Source organism: Pangasianodon hypophthalmus, chromosome 21 (genome assembly GCF_027358585.1).
Source record: "Pangasianodon hypophthalmus isolate fPanHyp1 chromosome 21, fPanHyp1.pri, whole genome shotgun sequence".
In the NCBI taxonomy this organism is placed as follows: domain Eukaryota; kingdom Metazoa; phylum Chordata; class Actinopteri; order Siluriformes; family Pangasiidae; genus Pangasianodon; species Pangasianodon hypophthalmus.
This window is the reverse complement of record NC_069730.1, coordinates 6,914,342-6,922,669: the sequence shown is the minus strand read 5'-3', so window position 1 is coordinate 6,922,669 and position 8,328 is coordinate 6,914,342. Positions and strand designations below refer to the sequence as shown.

The 8,328-nt window shown below is 35.9% G+C and overlaps 1 long non-coding RNA gene across 1 annotated transcript; it reads left to right on the top strand.

The window, feature by feature from the left end:
* Positions 1-5,512: 5,512 nt before the first annotated feature.
* Positions 5,513-6,572, top strand: LOC113542958 (uncharacterized). Its single transcript, XR_003404371.3, has 3 exons — positions 5,513-5,638; positions 5,795-5,909; positions 6,024-6,572. It is a non-coding gene; the product is annotated as an uncharacterized LOC113542958 (long non-coding RNA).
* Positions 6,573-8,328: the final 1,756 nt, after the last annotated feature.

Sequence of the window (8,328 nt, the reverse complement as noted above, 5' to 3'; positions counted from 1 at the left end):
GCACTTTACATCACTGTACAGTTAGAGTTAGGCAGGTCTGAAGTGGTCATTTAAACATTTCTTTTTTTGGTATTTTCCAACTCACCTGCATCCCACCTGAATACCTCTAAGGGAACAAATGGAGCCAAACCATGCCAGCAAAACCAACCAATCCCACAGCATAACCAAGGCACTAGTTTTTCCTTTAATTTACACACACACACACACACACACATACACCACACACATATTTATATATATATATATATGTGTGTGTGTGTGTGTGTGTGTGTGTTTCTAATCTTCATCTCTCCAGTTTTAATGAGCCTGTAACATCAGAATCCCCATGTGGTCTTCTGCTGTTGTAGCACTGATCTGCCTCAGGGTTCAATGTGTTGTGGGGTCTTAGATGCTTTTCTGCACACAACAGTTGTAAAGAGTGGTTATTTGCGTTACCACAGCAATCAGCTCAAACCAGTCTGACCATTCTCCTCTCTCATCACTCTCATCATCAAAGCGTTTCTGCACAACTCTAGATGCTCACTAGATGTGTTTTATTTTCTGCACCATTCTGTGTATACTCTAGAGACTGTTGTGAGTGAAATTCCAAGGAGATCAGCAGTTTCTGAAACCATAATATAACCTATATAATATAACCATAATATAATAGTGACATTAATTTTATAGTTTACAATTCAGGCCACCAGTAATGAATATACATGTTGTTTCTGATATTTGTAGAATGCTTTTTGTCTTGTGATTATATTCACTATATGTCATTATATACTGTAACTTATTTTAAACAAATCCTGGTACTTGGTACATTTAAATATTTTCCAAATAGCCAAAAATAAATATAGTAAAGTAAAATACAGTTATTTGCAGACATGTAAGTTTAAGGGGAGCTATTGTCAGCAGTAAAATACTATTATTTTACTAGAATGCCTGTTGTTACTACTGAATATTTATGAATAAAAAATGGAGCTTCTTGAATATGATTGTGTTTTCCATACAGTTATTGTATTTCTTTTGTATCGTTTTAGTTATTATTAAACAGAAATGTTAATAAGACTATGTTCTCATTTTCAGTAGAATCCTGCACAGCAATGTAATAAACACTAATAATAAATAAAAACTGGAAGGGCAAACATTAAACAGTAATATTATAATACAGTTTAGTGGAATCAGATAAATCTTATGAATATTAAAATCAATTAACCCTACAAAAAAAGAACAGAAGTTCAGTTGACCTAGATAGATAGATAGATAGATAGATAGATCACTTTATTAATCCCAGATGGAATGGATGGTGATGAACTGGTGCTCGAGCTGCTCATTCCAGTTCAAGCATTCTGGCCATTTGTAATTCTTGGAGTGTGGAAGCAGAGGCTTCAATCACGGAGTACCAAAGCACGGCATTCAGGTCCTTGGAGTGTCTGTCAAGAACAAGACCACAGTAAAAATCTATTACATTTTACTGGCCATGCAGACAGGAAACAAGAACTATAGGCTAGTTTTTCCTTTGTTAGGTAAAATTCATTTGGTGAAATATGTATGAAAAGAAGATGGTAAGTACACAAAATGACAAAGCATCAGTTAATGTATTAAACATATCCCCCCTCCTGGAAAAAAAAATCATGAATTGTCTTCCCGCCCCCAATTTTCATAAATAAATGAAGGCTTTTATTTACCCATTTTTGGACCAAAATGGATTTGAAAATCACATCGAGCAGGTGGATTATGAATGTCACAACCCCTTTTGCATCATTCCACACACATTAGCACAGTGCATTACTTTATGATCATGCAACAGAGCTCAAAAGTGAAAATATTGGATCGTACCCAATCAAAAAAAACAAAACAAAAAACACACCAGCGTTAACCATCAAATTACGTTTGCACTGGCATGAAAATAGAACCCTTATGTAGAGTAATTATATGTACAATAATCTTTATGGCCGCAGGACAGCTGTTCCAGTGTCATCGCTCCACTATTACAGACAGATTACCTCTCACCAGTGAAATTCAAGAAAGAAATTCAATCCTTCACTATGCGTGGTTAATCGCTACATCCTCCATGTGAACTTGTACTCCTGCATTCTTTTCATGATGTGGGTAAGTGTGGACCGGTTCTTGTTGCTGTGTCACCCACAGCGAGAACACATCCCGTTGACTCTCAAGGCCTCGTTGTGCATCACCATCCTGAACTGGATCTGGGTGAACACTTAAATGCCCTCTCTGCAGACTATTTACCACTGCAGAGTCCACAGGAGAGCTGCCACCATCCTTAAGGACCCAAACCACCCACAATACGGACTGTTCACACTCCTGCCCTCGGGACGGAGGTACATGAGTGTGAAATGCAGAACCTCCGGACTAAGGAACTCCTTCTTCCCCTCAGCCATTAGACTTCTAAATGGGTAGCCAGTAGACACAGACTAGTCTCACACATCTCATAGATTAGGTGGACTGAACTGCTACAGCTCAATTTGCACATTTGTAAATGTTACTGCTGCTATTTCTTATCAAGAAGCTTCATTTCGATTTGCACATTGTTAAATGTGACAGCTGCTATTGTTATTGTGTAGCTGCACTCAATTTACTACAGGCTACTGTACTATTGTTTCTGTTTTTGTATTTGTATTGTATTGTTTTGTACATAAGTCAATATTGCACATAGAGATATACTTCATATGCACAAGTCAACATTGCACACTCACACATACAGATGTACGTAGTTTATATTTCTATATATATAATCTATATTTCTACTTCTGTAACATAGCTACACTTTATTATGTTTGTTTGTATGTATGTGCATGTCTGTTTTTATTTTTATTTCTATGTAGTTTCTGTTATCTTGGCATTCAATGTGGACAGCAAAGAAAGAATTTCATTGTTCAGGGAAACTTGGTTTCCTCACTGTGCACATGACAATAAACGCTTTGAATCTTGAATCTTTGAATCTTGAAATTGCTCCCCTCATTATCCAGGACTTGGAGCAAAATGGCTGGAGAATGTGTTGTGATTTTGCAAGCCTGGGAGAGGCCAGAGTTTCTCTGTTGCGACATCCTTCCAAAGGCCAGTAAGAATAGTGAGGGTTGCAGCAATCATGTTTCTGGTGCCCTACACAAGCATCCATGTATTGAGAATTACACAGCTTCCTGAATTAAATTTGTCACAGTGTATCATGGACTACATCAATATGGTTTACACAGCAAATTCATCAGTGTTAAATTCCCAGTGTTAAGGCATTTCAGAGTAAAGTGTTGAAGTTCTAATGTTAGATCTTGAGAAATTAACACTATCGGTGTTTACCAACAGGAAACCAACACCTGCCAGTGTTATTTCCAACATCTGGGCATTTAGGCAGTGCTGTCACTGAAGAATTTTCCAGATACCATATTTATCTTGTTTTGTGGAGGATGAGAAACAGCAACTGGTGAGTAAAGCTACTTAAAAGTTTGCATTAGACTTTCTATATGGAAATATACTTATATATGTACTGTTGTTAAATTATTTCAGATATAGCAACAAATTCAAATTTTAACAGATTATTTGTCTTTTTTATTATATAAAAAAGATAATTATAGATTATTATACATCACTGACAGCAATTATAATGTGCTTTAAAGTCATTTTAATGTCTGAGTATATTATATCGCCATGTTTCGCATTTTCTCAAACATTAAGTAGTTGTGTGATATGTCTGGACATGTTACGTCAACATTTTTTTTTTTTTAAAAGCATGAATTTCACATTTACACCGTATTTCTATCTCAGTGTAGGCTATTTTAGTGCACTGTAAGCAGCCACATATCTGTAGAATCAGATCAACACTTCTACTTTAATCTGTATTTTAGTGGCAAAATGAACAAGGGGAAGCTCCACCAGGCAAATGTAACGGGCGGGTTTTTGGGCAGTGCAGCATTTACAGACGCCATTTTCCCTCACTTCAGAGAGTTGCTGAAACAGCAACTGGTGAGTAAAGCTACTTAAAAGTTTGTGTTTGATAACGTTCCTGTATGGAAATATATATGTACTGTTAAATTATTTCCGATACAGCGACAAATTTAAATTTTAAGGGATTATTCGTCGTTGTTTGTGTAGTTGCTAACTAGAAGGAGCCTGTCGAACTATCTGAAACTGTCCTTGACTACTATACGTTACTGACCAAAAAATGTTTTAAAGAAACTGGTCATTGGATCCATGATTTTTGTGGTGTTTGAACAGGTGACTGCGTGATCGAGTTGATCAGTGAAATCAGCTGTGGGGCGGGGTTTGCACTTAACTAGTTTGAGGGGAAAAAATCACGCTTACCAACTAACACTAGTTGTATTGCATTTGGACTTTTTTGTGAATATGTATGTTGTCTAACATTAGTTTAGCAAACTATACCTTACTAACTAACTAGTTAGTTAGCCTACAAAGGATTAACTAACTAAATGTATTGTTTAAGGTAAGTGAAAATGAAGTGAGAATAGGTGAACAGAGTTAACCATGCACAGCCGTGAAGTGCTATATTAACTATCTAGCTTGTTAGCTAACAAGTGTATCTAAGTGATCTCTAAAATCACTTGCTTTTTTGTTGCTATCAACTGATAACCTAATTTTGAATATGATCTGCAGGTTTGGTTTGTGAAGTCAGGAACAATGATGACCAAGGTTCAATACCTGAACCAAAAAAAGTATGTCAAGAAGGCATGCTTTGAGATGTTCATCAATGAAGGAATGTTTTCTTTCAGGCAGTGAAAGGTTATGTGTATGTCCTAACTACATTTTTGAGTAATGCATTTAAATCTTTATGTCTCGTAAAGACTTGCATAAATGTATTTTTTAGTGCTGTCAATCAATTAAAAATTAATTACATGACATGCTGATTAATCACAATTAATCACATATCGATATTTACTGAGAAAACTCCCCCCAAATGTTACAAAGAATTCAAAGACATTAGTGTTGCAGACAGAATTATTGAATAGACATCACCCAAAGTGACTTTAGAAGTCAATACATTGCAAAAATCCTATTCTTAGTGAATAGTTTTGTTTGTAAGTAACTGCACTGAATTAACATGTTAAATTGACAGACTTCGTATTTTTTGTAAATTAAAATGTGTGTGCATGACAGTTAGGGCTGGCAACAGGGCTGAGAATCTAAATTCAAATTTAACCAAATGAAATGGTGTAATGCTTGCCACGCAAACTCTGAGCAACTCATGAGTTCATGGGTCTGAAAGCCCTCACGCATATGTCTGTTAATGTGTAACAGATTATAGACTCAACAGAGCGATGATTACTTTGAATTCACTTTGAAGCATGCAGCACATGCAGACTATATATTTAAATCACATTCTTTTTGCAGTTTAATAACTGCATTAGTCCATGTCATGATTTGAATTCTATTTTGCAATACTACATTTTTCATTCACAGTTAATTTTTATGACTGCTTTCCACTATTCCATCCTCTATTTTTCTGCATCATGATAATAATAGAGCTCTATGTTTATGATGTTTTGCTGTGAACAGGACCTACTACGTGCTCTGCTGCTATTCTTCTGACATGCTGTAATCAGTGGCATTCTGTGAGGGCTTTTTTGGTGGAAGCTAATATATTTGATTGTTTTGGAGGCTCAGCCATCACCCAGAACTGATATGAGTCAGTGTTGAGTACACAAAGTTTTGCATTTGAATGTTTAGTTTTATTTTAAATTCAACAAATATTTGAATTTTATTTTGACAAGCCTAATGACAGTTTAGTCTGTAGAATGGATTAGTTCAGTAGTTTATTAATTTAATTTAATTGTTTTCGCAGGTTGGGACAGTGATATGTCTACTTTACTCCTACTGTTTCACACCTCGGCCAACTGGGAGAAAGAGGACTAATAAGACCACGTCAAGCCATGGACCATCTTGTAGATTTTCACGAGGTGTGTTATGATTCCATGAATCTGTACATACTCTAAACTCACTAAATCACTAAACTGAATATATTCTTTAGAACAAGTACTTGATTACAATCCTTTCTCATATGTTTCTACCAGTCATGTCTGAATCTTGGAGAGCATTTGGATGCAGATGAATGTCGGCAGCCATATCCTCTTGCTTTGGGATCCAGCAGATGAGCTATCAACAGCTTCTACATTGTCATGGATAAAAAGCACATCTCATGACAAAGAACCACGTCGCTTGCAGCAATTGATGAGCTTTTCAAGGTCTACTCGAAGAGTCTCCAAAAGTGAAGGAATTGCAAGCCAAGTTGATGAATGATATATAGGTGTTGTGCTCGTAGGACACTAAATCATTCAAGTGGGGTATTAATTTGACATCTCAAACTTTCACATGGTTTATATCCTGGCAAAAAGTTCAATTTGTTACATGCACATGATGGTTGTTCTTTGAAGTTTAAAAGTTACTGTGGTTTCAGAAGACATCTTATTTCATCAGAAGACATCTTACATTTTTCACAGTGACACTAGTGATACTGAACCTCTGAGCTGCTCTTATGAGCCAACAACTTCAACTGTCATCTCATCTGTAGGTATTCCGGCTCTGCCTATGAATGGACCTAACAATTCATCTTTTTTTGGAATTCTGAGCTCACATCAAGATTTTGCTAATCGTACTGATTATTAAATGTCGAAAGAAATGTGTGCTTGTATTATTGCCAAGATGCAGGGCAGTGGTGTTTCACACAATGTTATTTTGTCTGTTGTAGAAAGTATGGAAGAATGTTTGAATGATGCTCATACATCTAACAGAAGTCTTGAATGTAGTGCCAGAGTGCAACCCGAGTAGAATGGCAGTAGAAAATGTGCGTATGAATTTGCAGAATCCCTTTTCTGATCTAAACACTCATAGCAAATGGAAAAAATATTTTGTACAAAAGGCGGAGTTGTACAACCTGTGGGAGTGCAATTAGGAGTAAGATATGATTCCAAGAGAAATAGAAGGTCAATTACACTTTTATCTATATACCATTGTTTAAAACTCTGGAGTTTATTTTCAAGAATGAGAAAATTTGCAGCCATATCCAGTGATGGTACTTACTTCAAGAATAATCCATTGTTCTCCTCATTCGAACATGCTCTGCAGATTCAGGTTTATTACAATGATTTTGAAACTGCTAATCCTTTAGGATCTAAGCAGGATGTGCATAAGCTTAGTATTTCACACTAAGAAATCTTCCACCTCATCTCAAATCTCCTCTCATGAACATACATCTCATTTCCCTGTTGCACTCACAAGATGCCAGAAAGTATGGCTTGGATAAGACACTAAGTCATTTGTAGAAGATGTGAAGAAGCTTGAAATGTGTGGGATGAAAGTGTCTTTATGGAACAGTATCACAGATCACATGTGACAATTTAGGTTTAAACTGTATTCTTGGGTATGTAGAGTCTTTTAGTGCCCACTACTTTTGCAGGTTGTGTGAAACAGACAAGGCCACACCTCAAAACAGTATTCAATAAATAGTATTCAATGAACAGCATTCAAAGTTTTGCGGTCTAAAGAACTAATTGAACAGCATTACAAAAATCTTGAGGATTCTGGTGAAAGTTCATCTTATGGTATCAAATACAACAGCATTCTCAATGAGTTAAAATATTTTAACATTACAGCTAATGTGGTTGTAGATGTAATGCATGATATCCTTGAAGGTGTAGCACAATATGAACTCAAGCTATTGTTGGACTATTTAGCAAAGGATTTAATTTCCAGTGAAAACATCCTTTTGAGAATTTATGCATATAGCTGTGGCTATTTAGACTGCAAGAACAGACCAACAAAGATTAACGTGCTTTGCAATGGAGTTGGGCTCAATGGCAGCCAAACAATGTGTCTCATGAGAAACGTTCCACTTATATTTGGTGATGTTGTTCCAGAGGAAGACAACCATTGGAATCTACTCTTACTTCTACTTGATATTAAATATTATTTAAGTATAAATATAATTTAAACTTAATTTTCTCTCCTAGCATCACTGAGGGCATGACTGTCTATTTGAGGCATCTGATTGCAGAACATCACAAATTATTTAAAGAACTGTACCCTATTCATAATTTGATTCCGAAACATCACTTAATGATCCATTATCCAGGTGTGATTAAAAAAAATGGGTCCTTTGGTTCATGTTTGGACAATGAAATATGAAGCAAAGCATAAATTTTTCAAATCCAGCATTAAGAACTTCAAGAACTTGATCAAGTCTTTAGCACTGAAGCTTATCACTGGGAGTCACTTAAAGTCAAAGGTATTGAGTCAGGGCCAGTGAAAACTCAAATATTAGGTGAATTGGATTATGACGAATTGGTCTGTGAACATTTTCAACTTTACAAGTCTGATACT